The sequence below is a fragment of the Camelus bactrianus genome, chromosome 20 (assembly GCF_048773025.1).
Source record: "Camelus bactrianus isolate YW-2024 breed Bactrian camel chromosome 20, ASM4877302v1, whole genome shotgun sequence".
In the NCBI taxonomy this organism is placed as follows: Eukaryota; Metazoa; Chordata; class Mammalia; order Artiodactyla; family Camelidae; genus Camelus; species Camelus bactrianus.
Window position 1 is genome coordinate 43,430,971 of NC_133558.1, and position 15,264 is coordinate 43,446,234.

A 15,264-nucleotide genomic window follows, 5' to 3' on the forward strand; every position below is an offset into this window, starting at 1 on the left:
TTTCTGAGTTAATGTAGAGTTAGAGCCTTTGCATTACTTAAATAGCACATCCTTGTCAGTATTTAAAGAGCTGTTAGTGAGCGCCCCAGGCCCCACTACTCAAAGCATCATTAAATCTTGCTCTGAAATAGTGAAGTCATAAAGGTCTTGTTGGCAGAAGCCAAACAGTTGGTTTATAATTTGCAGCATAGCTCCCTTTATAAAATAATAATAGGTTCAAAATTAAGAAAGTGGAAGATAATTGATTTTTTTTAAAGCTGAAATATAAACTCTCTTGTGTTAATGTTGCAACTGGAAATTTCAAAAAGAAAAATCCTATTGTAATATCATCTATGTGGAATACATATATGTCTATCACGTTTGCAATGTAACTGCGCAGTGGTTTTTAAGTCAGGACCATTCCAGCTGAGATACTGGCATTGATGGTTGCTGGTTTTCAATGGAAGACCCTAAATTTGCCTTCTTAGCTTTATTCTTTTCTTTTCTGTTCTCTCTCTCTCTATCTTTTTTTTTTTTTTTTTTTTTTGTAGTAAGAGGGCTCAGTAGTGCTTTGCCAGCATTATTTTGGGGCAATTTGGGGGCAGATATCGTGCACAAGCAGTGAGATATTTCCATGCATTTTAATTTCCGGACATCACCATGGAACATGTTGGGGTTTGTGCCTGCAGGCCGGGATGCTGCAGGACTCCCTGGTCCATCACCTTTATGTCTTGGAGCTGCTCCAGTCAGTGAATGACTTTCTGTGGCTTGGAGGTAAGGTGATCTGATGCAGATGATCAGATGTGTAACTAAGTACTGTTACTTGAAATAGAAAACCTATCAAAAATGGCTCTAAAATACAGGATGAAGGAGGAGAATTGGCTGAGCTGCTTGCATGGGGAATATTCTCAGGTGACTCCCTCATTGTGTCTCCTGTCACTCCCCCCCCAGCCCTGCACGGCAGTCATCGTGAAGCAAGCATGCACTTTCTCAGAAACGCGCTGAATTTCCTTGTGCCTCTGTTTGTTGGCTTTTTTTTTTTTTTTTGAAAGCACATCTTGCCCTTTGCTTAAATGCCATCCCTGCCTAGTCACCTCTTACACTCATTCTTCTGGACCTCGTCCATACATAGCTGCTGAATGGATGAACAGAATGTAGTATCTCCATGTAGTGGAACATTATTCAGACGTAAGAGTGAATAAAAAAGAAAAAATAAATAAAGGGGAATATGAAAAAGGCCACCTGCTCTGGGAAGTCCACCCTGACTGCTCAACCCGCCCTTTTCCCTTTGAAACCCAATCACTTATGCTCCTCTCTACTCTTTTTGATAGTACTTACCACCTTCTAATAAACTTTAACACTTTCAAAAAAAAAAAAAAAAAAGAGAGATGCTCATACCCCTTCAACATGGACGAGCCTTGATAACAGCACGTTAAGTGAAAGGAAGCAGACACAAACGGCCACATATTGTTGACTTCAGTGATCAGAAATGCTCAGAATAGGCACATGCAGAGGCAGAGAGCAGGTGATGGTTGCAAGGGGCTGGGTAGAGGGGGATTGGGGAGTGACTGCTAGTGACAGGGGTGTTCTTCTGGGGTGATGAAGTGTTCTGGAAATAGATGGTGGTGAGGGCTGCACAACCGTGAGTGTGCAGAAGACTGCTGAGCGCTGTCTCTGAGAGTGCCTGTGGTTGGGGGCGGCTTTATTTTGTTCTCATCCGTGAAGAGTCATCTTGTGCTGAGGCCATTCTACTCCTGTGAGTGGTGAGGCTCAGAGACTTTGCAGAGTCATGTGTTATTTTCCCCCTTGCTGAGTGTAAGCAAAAAATTTTTAAGCCTGAGAAAGTGCTCCATCTGCAGAAATGTCTTTCAGTTTTGCATGGTGTAAAAATCTTGAGAGATTTTTAATCGTTGAGGACAGCCTGTGGGGGGAAACAGCCCGTGAAGCCTGGGTGACACTGGGAAGAGCCGCGCTTCCATCCCTGACAGGGGTGGGGATTTCACCCCCGTTCAGGCAGTGAAGGGCCCAGACCCGTGAGCGGAGTTGACAATCGTGAATATTTACGTGTATCCGCTGCTTCATCTTGGATATTAATTTCAAGCTGAGTCAGTTTGTGGCGGCAGCCTCATCCTACATCAGGAATCTATACTATCTGCTCTTTGAGGTGAAGACCTGACAGACTTGATTATTTAACAGTCTCCCTTGAATTGATATCGCAGATTCCTTTGTCAATAGTAAAACAGCAGAAATATAGACGTCCTTTAATGCCGCTGTGACCTGGAGCAGGTTTAGTCTCTGTGCCTCAGTGGCCTTACCTGCGGGTGGGGAAGATGATAACAGTGCTTCCCTCAGAGGGGCTGGTGAGGGGAGAGTGAGGAGCACAAAGGTAGGACTTACACGAGATGCTCATGAATGACAAAATTTAGTGCTCTCAGCCTGGTGAGGCCTCAGGGGCAGAGATGGCCGAACAGAGCAGTCCTAGCCGGAGCTCGATCCGTGTTGGCAGCTGTTATGATCAGTATCACCACTGTGGGTTATCAGGCAGTTTTAAGACTTGGTAATATGAATTCATGAATAATGTTAAAAGATTAGAGAACTCAGATCCGGTTTACATAGTTCTCAAGGTTTCCTATGAGAAATGGATATTTTTTCCCCATCTTAAATCTGAGTTGAGTCTCTAATAAAATTCTGTATTCCTCCATCTTTTTGATTTAATTCTCCATTTCTTGAAAAAAAAAAGTCTTTAAATGGAGTTACTGGTGTCTGAACTGAGGGTCTCATGCATGCTGAGCACATACTCTCTCAAGTGAGGTATAATCTCCCCCGTGATTTTTTTTAAACTTTTCTTTCTTAGTATTCAGAGGTTAGAGGCCTCTAATTCTTTTTCTGGAGATATGTCCATGAACCTGTAAATATATAATTAGTGGACAAAATTTGGTTTATTAAAAAATTCTATAAAACATTCTGCAATCCATTCAAAAGGAAATGCTCATTGACATAAAATGCTTCTCCTTTATGGTGATTTCTAATTTTTTGTCTGCCTTAACTTATTAAAAGTAATCCTCATCATCATAATGACCAAGCTTGCTCTGAGTGGACACCTCCCTAAGGCTAAAATGCTTTCCTCATGTTTTACCTCATAGCAGGTGTTTAAGTGTAGGTATCAGTGTCTCCTTTTTTGCAGCTGAGGGATTGAGAGATGGGGCAGCTTGTCCAAAATCTCACACAGCTGGCGCTGGCAGACTCAGGGCTGGAACCCAGGCTGCACAGGATGCTTTCTCAATGGCTCCTCTGATCAGCCCCGTGTTGAGTGTTTTCCCGAACTCCTGTGAGTCCATAAATGAACGATTTTAGCGATCTCAGTTTGATGAAGCCTTCAAAGGAGAGACACCAGTGAGAATGTGAGACAGAGTGGCATAAATTGAAATTGTACATTTTCACAAATGTTGCATTCTCAGGCAATGACTTAAAAAGTTTATATTTTTTTTATTTTAGTTCTCTGTAAACACTAAAAACAAAACATTAAAAATGATTATAGTGCAAAATAGGAGTGGGCTTTGAAAGCCCAACCATTGCTAATGATGTTGTTTGTTTTTCTCTAGTGGTGCTTATTGACAGAAAAATTTACAAAGACTGAATTGATTCTATGTAGTCTTAGTATGGAGGAAAGTTTTGTCAGTGAATATTGTAAGTAAAATCTTTACTCTTTTCTTTCCTGATGATGAATATGTAAGTTGTTTTCATGGCTTAAGTACATTTCCTCATTTGTGAAATTTGAGTGATGCCGTTTACCTTGTTTGACTGTGAGATGTAGACGCCTTGTATACGAAGCACCCAAGAGCTGCTGAGTAAAAATATGCTGTCACAAGGACAGATAGTTTAGAAGGATCAACTCTGAATACTAAAGAGGGTGGCTTGTTTCTGATGCATATTCAATATGCATATATATGAATATATGAATATGGCTTAAAGTAACAAGGATTCAGGGTTTTGTGTGTGTGTGCAGTATGAAGGTTTAATGAAATCTGTATCATTCTAGTGAGACAGGGACTAGTTAAATCACCTTAAGCAGACGGCCTTGAAGATTATTTACACAGAAAGTGTGTTGTTACAACTCAGAATTCATGTTGCCGTGTAACCATCCACTCAGACATTTAAATTCGTAGAAATCTGACCAGAACTATTAAGTTTAGAAAAATCCACATTGATCATTTTAAGGGAATAAGCTTCTTTCTTTTGTGATTAAAGAAATTTTGATTTATTTTTATGCATGCTTAATAGGTTTTAAAATATCAAAACATTGATTTGACATGTCACTTTTTTTAATAGAATAAAGCTCATGCTGTTTTAATGTGCAAATAAATGTTTTTGTATTTCAGTACACCTGTATGATTTCCTGGCTCTTTGAGAAGTATTTTGCAAGATACTTAGATTACGTACTGTTGGAAAAATACAGACGTGACTTTTATGAATAGAGGTCTAGTACAGATCTGTTGGTTTTTGCTACAGTGCATGACATGAGGCCTAGGAGAGAGAGCTTTGCTGCTGATTGCCGGAAGGACAGATCCCAGATCTCAGTCTCCCCTCCTGTAAAATGAAGTGGCTGGACTGGATTCTTTCCGCTTCTAAGATGAGTTTCCATGAGCCTGTGTCTTTTGTTTATATTCAAGAGTATTAGCAATGTCAGATTAAATACTGAATACCCCTCCCTTCCCCGAAGCAAACTGCAGTATGTGCTACATAAGCTTTTAGTTATCTGATTCTTGTTTCTGATTCAACAGGCAATTTTTGTGTTGCATCTTTCCCGGCAACGTGGAAGGTCTTTTTAGCCATAGGAGGCGCTGTTGCACCTTCATACAGTCTTAATTTTCCTGTTTGTAAAAGAAGGCTTAACAAATATTTTTTTGCTTTGATTCCTTTGCTTAGTGCTTCAGAATAGCACAATGTCCATTATGTCTGTCTACCTGGAAAAATTATTCTGCTTATATCTTTGTTTTATTCTGTCATCTCGCTGTGAACATTTCAGACTTGCTGTGCAAAGAATGGCAAAATCGGTCTTTTATTCCAGTGTTAGCAACCAGTGAGCCGGGATTTTATAAAGCAGCTAGAAGCGGCCTCTTGAGCACCTTAAAGCTGAAAAGTGTACTGAGTTCCCTGAGTATTGACCCAGCCGCTGTGTGTCATTTGGTGGGAGGTGATTTTGTACATAGAAGAAGGGGTGTAGTGATTTGACTTGGATTTTGCGTGCACGCGCTGCCACTGAGCCACGTGAGCCTGAGTCAGTTTGTTCTGAGTTTCTCCCTCGTCTGTGAGATGGGGATGCTCGTATATGCTTTGCAGAATTGTGAGAATTAGAAATTATGTAAATTGTTTAGCACAGTGGGAATGTCAAAGGGCTCATAAAGTTTAGCTCCTGTTTTGTATGAAGCCAACATTTTAGAATCTTTGGCAATTACTAAGAAACAGGAAAATAAGAAAAGCTGGTTTTATGATGAAAGATATTTGAGGAGGTTCCATAGTTCCTATACCCATAATTTAGCATCAGCAAAGTCAGGACCGTTACACAGTCGCCCTGAACCAATGTTAAGCCACAGAATTTTTTGGTACTTCATATATATTGGGGCTTAAGTGGACCCAATACTTATACACATGTTTTCTCCAGCAGCCAACTGAGAGATGACACAGAAGAACAGACAGGCGATAAATGTCTCCTTTATTACGGATGAAGCCACGTTCTCCATGAAATTCAGGGCTGTGGAAAAATGCGTGTCATGATACTGTGTCCCAGAATTAGAGACTCACCCAGTCCCAGTTAGCTCTGGGCCACAGCGAGCCTTCCCTTAAGATGATCTGCCCCATCCTGCACAGGGCTGCCCTGCCATGGAGCTGATCATCCCGGGTGCTTCCCAAGGGTGGCCAACACTGGTGGGAAAGGAAAGGTTTCATATGCCCTGCTTGTCTCTCCGGACTCAAAGCTCAATCTGTTATTGTGAAGAGTGCTAGGCATTGGCCAGGGGTCAGGGGTGTGAAGGGGGAAGCACTCTCCATGGGCCAGAGGAGTGTGGAGGAGGCATCCCTTCTCTCAGTTTAAACAGGTGGTGGGATGCAAGGGAAGGGTGCTCCCCAAGAGTATATAAGAGGGGAAATAAGGATTTCCTTTGGGACTCAGACTAGCCATGAAACACAGAAGATGATTAGTAGGGAGACTTGTAAATCACTTTCTTATTAAATTCACATTTGTTGAGCACCAAAAATGTGCTACATTCTTTTCTGAGCGTTTTACAGAAATGAATCCTTCAATCTTCACAACAAGTGAGTAAGGGAGATTTGATTGTTATCCCAGGTTTACAATGTGGAAATTGAGGCACGGAGAGAGTAAGTAATTTGGCCAAGGTCACAGAGCTAGTAAGTGGCAGAGCTGGTATTTAAACCCTGGCTGTCTGGTTTCCAGGCTCCCAGGGATGGGCTTTCGGTGTTTAGAGGTATCTGCATCCCTGGATCTCTGTACCTCTGTGCATCACTTAGCCCAGAAAGGACAGGGAATGGAGAGTAACACAGGTGCTCACAGTCGTGTCTCAGCCACTGTCCACGGACAGTGCACCGTGATTGGCGTTAAATGTCTTCTGGGCAGCAGATCTGTTCGTATAACAGAAACTTAGTCCATTGAGTTAATCTAGAAACCCTTCCTGCTCTGCTTCTGTCCATGGTTGCCATGTGACTGCCTGCCCGTGATTGGGCCGTTGAGGAGAATCTGTACTCATAGTTGAACTCTGATATTTCAGTCTGGTTCGTAGTTTCACATCTCCTGTTACATTAATAAATTCAATTTCTGGTTTTCTTGCATCAGTCTCTCATGAGTTTGGTTAATGTGACATCAGTCCATGGGAGCCCAGGGTTGCTGACGGTATATTTTCTGAGCACGTTGTGGCACTTCTACCCGTGCGGACCTGGGTGGAAGATTTCCGCCTTCCGCACTGATTTCCCCGAACAGCAGGGTCCTCTCCCACCCCCGGATGTGAGGCTGGGAGCTCTCAGAGTAGGCCAGTCAGAGGCCAAGTCCACCAATCAGAAAATGATGAAGTCCTTGGAAGTGGGTTTAATAGAAAAAAAGGGCTTCCAGGTAGTCCGATGGGCTGTTCGAGTCCATTTGGTGAAAAGCTATCCACTGTTTCTGGTTGAGCTGCTTCTTTGCTGTTGAAAAGTCTGGATTACATGGAGGGATTTTAAAAAGCAGAAAGGTGTGATTTCATGTGGTACATCCACACCGGTGAGAAGTGATGGATGACCGCCTGTGTGAGGCGTAGACAGAGTCTTACAAACTTCATAAAACAGCTTTAAAAGCTCTGCCATCTGAGTGCACTTCATATGGGGTCCAATTCATGACTGAGCATGCTGAGAGGGCAAATAATTGATAATGGCAGAAAGGACACGGAGGCATCAAAAAGGTCTCAGTCAAGTTCCCTGTTTAAAGGATGTGGCACAATGTAATATATTTGAGCTGGGTCTTCACTGAACAGTTTTGAGTGTTTTCTGGGACTCCCCAGTGCACCAAGTTTCCACAGCTCTGTCAGCGCTCATCCTGGGCTGACGTGGTGTCACGGGGAGCAGGACGGTCAGCGTCCCCGGCTCCTCCGAGCTCCGTTTCTTCATCCGCAATGCTGGGTTTCTCTTCGGTGTCTACTTAGTAGGGTTGCTGAGAATCACACGTGATGGTTGTCAGGGGCGATTTGTGGTTGTCTCTGTGATTGTCATATAGTGAATATTTGATAGAAACTCTTGATTTTTATTAAAATTATGGCTCCTAGATTGCAGTGGTTTTTAGTCTGCATTTACTCTTTTTATAAATTTATTCTTATTTTTAAATAAGCACTTATTTTTATTTATTTTTATGAAGGTACTGGGGACTGAAGCCAGCATATTGTGCATGCTAAGCAGGTGTTCTACAACTGAGTAATAAAGACCCTCCTTGTCTGAACTTAAAAATAAATATTTCAATACACAAAATAGCTCTTAAACACCATCATGGGACCAATTTTCTGTATAGACAATTGAATACATATGCTAATTCAATAAGAATAAATGTTGTTGGGACATAATTTCTGAATCTGTTTACGTGTTTAAAAACGATCATAGGTAGTGATAAACACGAGTCTTGGATCCACTACTTAGGGTCTGTTTTGCCATCATGGGAAATTATATTCTACAGAGAAGGCTAATTGTGTCTCGTTGATATTTGGATGATTTAGCAGATGATGAAGGCTTTCTTTCAAAAGCTGACAGTTTTGTATTTTAAACCAACTACAAAGTTATCTTCTATAAATTGGAAGTCCTCAGCTTGTGAATTGCCCAGTAATTCAGTGTGTACATCTCTGTGTCTCTGTGAACGTGTGTGTGTGTGTGTGTGATTTCAGGAAGGTAGAAATAAGTTCCATATAGCCTTCTGATACCTTTCTCTTCCAGTTCAAGGTGTAGGCATATATTTATACAAATAAATTGATACTCTTTTGTCATTTGGCATATTGGTGGGAATAAAAGGTTCTCATACTTGTTTCAGAAGGGTTGGGGAGAATGAGTTTAGAAAATAGGAGGAGATAGAGGCAGGAAGGTTCTTTACTCTTTGTGCAGGATGAGAAACAGTAGCTTTACTTTTTTCTACTAAAGCAAACTGGCACTGAATTGTAACATACTATTACTCAGAATTGCCTTTCTGATCAGACACGAGTGCCTCAGATTTTTCAAGGCAACATGAATGATGAAATGTGTTTTAGCAGTTATCTTTAAATGTAGTTTTATTTTTTAAGTAAAAGGATATAGCCTGTTCTTTCTTCCAGCGTTACAAGAAGTTCCCATTGATCCAGGTACATGATAATTGTGCTTAGTTTCTTCGGGTTATTGTTTTTTTTTTTTTTAAGTGCTTGTTTCATTGTGGTGTGAATGAATGTTTAAAATTTCTGGATTTTGATGTTTAGAACATGCTGATTTATCAGAACTGTTAAAAACCTGATTGTTGTTTGGTCCTCGTTTGGTGGGGCAACCTATTGAATTCTGTTGTCTGTTAAAGAGGGAAATTCTTCCTCTAGCCTGTAGATCATTAAGTGAATGGTTTGCAGTGAGCCTTTAAAATTCTTTGAATGCATTGAGCATGTTTGTCCAGTGAATTTTGAATTGACTCATAGTAATGACTTTGATTCTGTGGCTTTTGCTCCTCTCCACATGAATTTGAATTCTCTGTTGCATTTTGTATACGTGTTCTTAACAGGGGAAGAAATTTTGCATTTTTTACATAGGTGGGTTTTCCTAACCCCTCTGAATGCCTTCTGTAATTGATACAGCGAAAATCTGTTATGGCAGTGCTTAATTATTTCATAAACTATTTTTTGGCTTAATCAGAAACAATGACAAAGAATGATAATAAAAAAACATGAAAACCTTCCTTCCTTTGAAGAATAGAAATGAGGTGGTCAGGCTCACGCGTGCTTTGTACCTGACACCCTTACTTTCATGTCATTGTGTATCATGATTCGGAGATGGGGTTGCTTCAGGTTTGTAGATTTTTGTTTTAACATTTGTGTTGAATTCATTCTCTAGGCTGATGTTTCCTGTTGCGTTTGTGGAAAGAGTGGATCAAGGGAAACAGATGCTACGTTTTGTATTCAGGAGGCCTGAGTTGCTGAAGAGAATAGAGTAGAGGGTGGGCTGTGGAACAGAGTGACACTCCCTCACCTCCAGGCTGAAATTGATGAACAATGAAATCAATTAGGTGTATCGGTATTTATTTGACCAATAGAAGTCAGAGGGCCCAGACTGTCTAGTTATGTGCAATGGAAAGTACTGAATTCACCTGCAGAATTAGGTGATTTACCAAGTAGAAGCAGCTTAGAGCAATCAGAAAAATCAGTTCTATGATGAGATATAAAAAGAATATAATATCTATTATTTCTGAAACTTTTCTCTGTTAAGTTGTGTAGAGCTAAAATTAAATTCCAAGCACCAGGAGTTAAGAGTCTGGGTGGTTCTGTGGGATCGTTATTCAGGGATGTGTCTAGACCCTGCTGGAATGGCCGAAGCTGGCAGGAAAAGACCCAGAGCCAGGATTTGTCATCCTAGGGTGTCCTCCATAATGGTTCCATGTGATAGCCCATGATTGGGTTCACAAATTTAACAGACACCAGACGCATGTCAACTTTAAGAAGAAAAAGTGTGCTTAGTAACTGCTTTCAAGCAAGCTCCTGTTCATCCTCACTCCTGCCTCCTTGCCATAAAAAGCAGAGACAATGCCTTGCTTGCATATTTGAGGTTTTAGATAGCACTCTGTTCATTGCACAGCAATGACCCAGGCCCTCAGCTATAAATGCTGGGCGTGCGTGCTGTTAGATAGTCTATTATCCCCAAAACACGGACCTGGCTGGACTGGTGGTCTGCTTTGTAATGAATATCTAAAGAATTTATCTTGTTCCCCTCTCCCCATGACTCCCCTAAAGGTAAACTAAGCCTTTTTACTCATTGTGGATTCTACAATCTCTGTCTCATCCTGTCTTTCCCCAAGTTCCTGTTTACTATCACACAACTGTTATAAAGACTATTTTCTTTGATTATACACAATAAATATGGGAGCATTTGAGAGGCTCGTGGAGTTGGCTCCCTAATCCCTCTCGCTTTCTTTCCTTTTTCCACAGTCTTGAGTCATTCATTCCATGTCAGTAAGACTTCTGCCAGCCAGAACCCACAGTTCCAGGTGAGAAGGATGCAGACTTTATCTCTCCTACCGGAGGGAGAGAGAGAAGAGAATTGAGATCTGCTCCCCCGTGGTCCCTTCCTGTCCCAGGGCCACTCCAGTTCACCTGCAGCTTTCTGGCCTCTGTTCTCAGGGCCTCTGTCCCAAGACTGACATCAGCCATTTTTTCCCTTGTCAATATTTCCTGTGCCTTTCAGAATTTGGTCTCTTCTCTGCAATTCCACCCTGGCAGATGTGAAGGTGGTCAGCGTGCTGGTGGGCAGTCATTTGGGGACTCCCAGGAGCCATTCTGATTCTCCTGAGTCTCTCATTCGGGGTTACAAAACTGTCGAGAAGCGGAGGAAGCCCATTCACGTGAGGTCAACACAGTATTACATCACTTTCATTTTATTTTTGAATTTTCAGTGGAGAAATTATTTGTAACAAACTGTTCCAGATTTTCGGCCGCCTGCTTTCCTCACCACTATTTCCTTGTTGTCTCTGGTGCTTGTTTAAAGAACCAGGTTTCTTCTCTGGTCATTTCTAGCAGCTGGGCTTGCCGAATCCTTGATCTGCATTTGAAGCAGAATGCTTCTTCGTGATGTCAAACTGATTTTCCTTGTCATGTCTTAATATTTTGTGTACATTCAGCAACTGTTTCAAGTGAAATGCTCTTGTCCAATTTCGGTTAACTCACATTTGCTGAACTCCTGCTTTCATGCTGAGGGCTGTTTCTTCTTCCTGTAATAAAATTTAGCAATTTGCATTTACTATGGGAAGGTACTGGCCCGAGGTGCTTTCGTTCTTAACAGTTTTAATAACAATTCACCCATTAAGATGTACAGTGGTTTTTACTCTATGCCCAGAATTGTGCATCCCATTCAATCTTAGAACATTTTCATCCCCCCAACAGGAAGCTCCTTACGCATAAGCAGACATCCCCATCTTCCCCATCCTCCCACAACCCCAGGGAACCACTTTTCTCTCTCTGTGGGTTTGCCTCTGCTGGAAATTTCATGTAAATCGAGTTACTTCATGTAAGTGGAAGCATCTATTGTGACTGACTTCTTTCACACTGAGTAACGTTTTCAATATTTGTCCACGTTGTGGCCTGGTTCAGTACTCTATGTTTTCCTATTGCTGAATAATATTCCTCTGTATGGCTGGGCCCCTCTGTTTACCCATTCATCACGTGATAGACATTTGTGTTGTTTCTGCTTTTTGGCTGTGATGAGTAATGGCACCGTGAATATTCCTGTAGGAGTTTTTATGTGAACATTTGTTTTCAGTTCTCTTACGTGTGTGCCCAGGAAGCAAAATTGCCTGGTTATTCAGAAACCAAATGTTCAACTCTCTAAGGACCTGCCAGGCGTTTTTCCAAAGTAGCCAATCTGTGTTACATCCTCACCAGCAACGGCTGCGACCTCTGCATCTTCTGTGTCCTCATTAGTGCTTGTTACCCTTTTTTTTTATTATAACCTATTGTAGTGAGTGTGAAGCAGTTTCTCCTAGTGGTTTTGACTTGATTTCCCTTACAGCTAATGATATTGAACATCGTTTCGTTGTGCTTATTGGTCATTTGCATATTTTCCTTGAAAAATGTTTTTCAGATCCTCTATTCATTTTTTGAGTTGCCTTTATATTGTTGAGTTGTAGGAGGTTATTTTGTTTTTGCTTTTTGTTTTTTTTTTTTTTTTTGGTAGATACAAATTCCTTATCAGATAATTGAGTTGAAAAAATTTTCTGCTGTGTGTTGTTTTTTCTCTTTCTGGATGGTGTCCTTTGAAGCAAAGTTTTAAAATTTGATGAACTCCAATTTATCTCTGTTTTATTTTTCCTTGTGCTTTTGGGGTAATATTTAATATCTGAGGTATTTTATTTAAACTTTTATATATAAAATAACTTAATTATTAGCACCGGTCTAGGAGACTGGTGCTGTTGTTGTCCCCAGTCTATGGAAAGGAGACTGGGATGCAGAAAATTTCACTGACTTATCAGTGTCAAAGCTACCCAGTGCTGTGGGAGTTCAGACCCTCATGTTTGTCCCCAGCATCTGTACTCTTCACCACCATGCTCCACTCCTTCCTGGAATCGTTAATGAAAAAGTCTTTACTTTTTTGATTTCTTGTTAGTTTTTGTTTTTCTCATTGGGGCCTCATCTCCTCATTTTCCTTAAAGAGATCAGTGTAGGTTTATTTTAGGTCTCATATAGGCAGAAGCATTGCTATCAGTTAACTTCTTTTTTACTCACACCCCAGTGATGGCTGTTGCTAATTGACCTAATGAAGTCTTGCTTTAGTCTTTCCTTCTCATGACACTAACAACAGAGTCATGACTTACAGAATGCTTAAAGAAGAAAGTACTTGATTGATTTTATTTTGCTACCCAATCAAACCAATCAAATCAAAACCCCAGAGTTGACACAGACGGTAAGCCCTCCAGAATAGGGTCACTGTCTTCCTTGTGTTTCATTTGTTTGGTCACAGTGTCTGGATAGTGCCTTGCTGTCCAGCAGTTTTCTTAGGATACAGTGCTCGTGAATCATTGTAAGGGCAGAATTTTGACAACAGACTGTGCTGTTCATTCCACGAGGGAAAAGTTAATATAGAAATACTGCTCAGATCTATTTTAAAATTAAGCTTGGAATTTTGAGAAGAGTTCAAGAAACCATACCAAGATCTTTTTCACTTATTTTAGATCTATCTTAGACACATTATGGTTACATAGCAGATTAACTTATCAAGTAGATTTGACAAGAGTTGTGTATTATTGATTATTTGTTTTAGTTGAAATATTCTACCTGGGATAAAATATTCAGTGCCCATAAATGAACAAATATGTTTGTATTTCTATGCAACATGGGAGCAGACTTCATATGTTTCTATATAATATATATGACTGTGTGTTTTAATCTGTCTTTCAGTGTTTTTATAGTTTTTCAGCAATGTTGTAACTTTAGAATTCTTCTAAGAAAATCACCCCAGATTCTAGTGCAGTTTGTACTGTGTATCCTGTCTTATGCATGGGATTCCACTGTCCCCACAGGGAGGAATTTCCTCTTCTATTGAGTTAGTATCAGAGTTAAAGGAACTGTGATTTCTAAGCCTTTGCTCTCCATGTGTTTGCAGTTGGCTGTCAATCGCGATTTCCCTTTCTTGAGTTTTCATTGTTCAATTAGAATTTTTGAAAATAACTATTAATATGTTGCATCGGTCTCCCTAGAAACTTGATGTGTTTGTGCTTTTCAGTTTTCAATTTATGAAAAATGTAAATACACACTTGATTTTAAGTAGTCCTTTTTCACTAGATATTTGGTTACCTCTTTATAGTTAAAATATTTTTTTCCCAATGAATGAATCGGTGTGCATGTTTTAAAAGATACCTTAGTTTTTATTTTTCTTATTGTAACAGTCATATTCATTGTAGAGAATTTAGAAAATACGGATAAACACAGTAATAACTTCACAATGGCCTCTAATCTCACCTAGGCATACAGTTGTAAGGTTTGAAATTGAGAATTACAAGTCCTCTCACATTGTTCTTCTTTTTCAAGTACATTTTGGTTACTGAGACCCTCGAATTCCCATATGAATTGTAGCAGCAGCTAGTCAGTTTCTGCAGAGGAGCCCGCAGGGATTGTGATCGAGACCACGTTGAATATACGGATCGTTCTGAGGAGCACTGCCATTCCAAGAGCGCTGTCTTCTCATCCAGCAATGTGCGTGGTTTGTCTGTCTAGGTATTTAGGTTTTGTTTAATTTTTTTTTTTAACAATGCTTTGAGTTTACAGAGTTATTTTACTTTTTTTTTTTTCCCCTTTATACTGAGGAAAAGTGTGCCAGGTACCGGGATCAGAAGTGTATTTGAGCCCCGCCACTTGCTGCCACCATGGTCGCTGCGCTCTTGCTTCACCTGCTCTACAATCTTGCACAGAATAGGACCTCAGTAACTCTCTCTCTCGAATGATTATATGCTTGTTGGATGATGCTTGAGAGTCCGTGTGATGATTTTTTTTCCCCAGCCTTTCCCCACTTCTTTACTATGCCCTTTCTCTTCCTTTCCTCCAGCCTGGGTTTCAGTTTACCTGTGGCATTGATTTTTCTTGTCTGTAGACACTTCCTTTCGCTGGTTCACGACAATTTTAGATGTGGGCTGTGGAAACTTGCTAGATGTCAAGAAAGAGCCAATCCATTGCATGCTAGTATTTTTAGAGTGCATTATTGTTTTATCGATTGAAATTAAATCAGGGTGACCCCCTGAGCCCTCCCGTGAACTGTTTTTGCCTTCCTACAGTTGATAACGCTCTGGTTGCTGAATGTGCCCTTTCCCCAGACTTGGATTTGGAGTTAAGTCACCATCAGTGGAGCCCTCTCTTTAAAAGATGAAGAAAACATTTGCTCCTTCTCCCTGGTTGGGGACTTGGATGAGATGAGGTAACCGATAAAAATGGAGCCCCACCTCATTCTAACACCCGCTCGTTCCGTTCTTTCTCCACAGAAAAAGAGTACAATTCAACACTATAAAGATTGATTGTGAGCAAATGAGATAGACAGGACAACCGATCATTTATT

The 15,264-nt window shown here is 40.6% G+C and overlaps 1 protein-coding gene across 16 annotated transcripts in view; it reads left to right on the forward strand.

Annotated features, from left to right (window-relative positions):
- LOC141574279 (uncharacterized) overlaps window positions 1-15,264 on the forward strand; it is a 150,045-nt gene that overhangs the window by 37,723 nt on the left and 97,058 nt on the right. For all 16 annotated transcript variants that reach the window (XM_074349048.1, XM_074349021.1, XM_074349022.1 and 13 more), the window contains 2 exons: window positions 14,247-14,411; window positions 14,987-15,126. The gene's annotated coding sequence lies outside the window, so the exon portion shown is untranslated. The remainder of the gene's footprint in view (window positions 1-14,246; window positions 14,412-14,986; window positions 15,127-15,264) is intronic.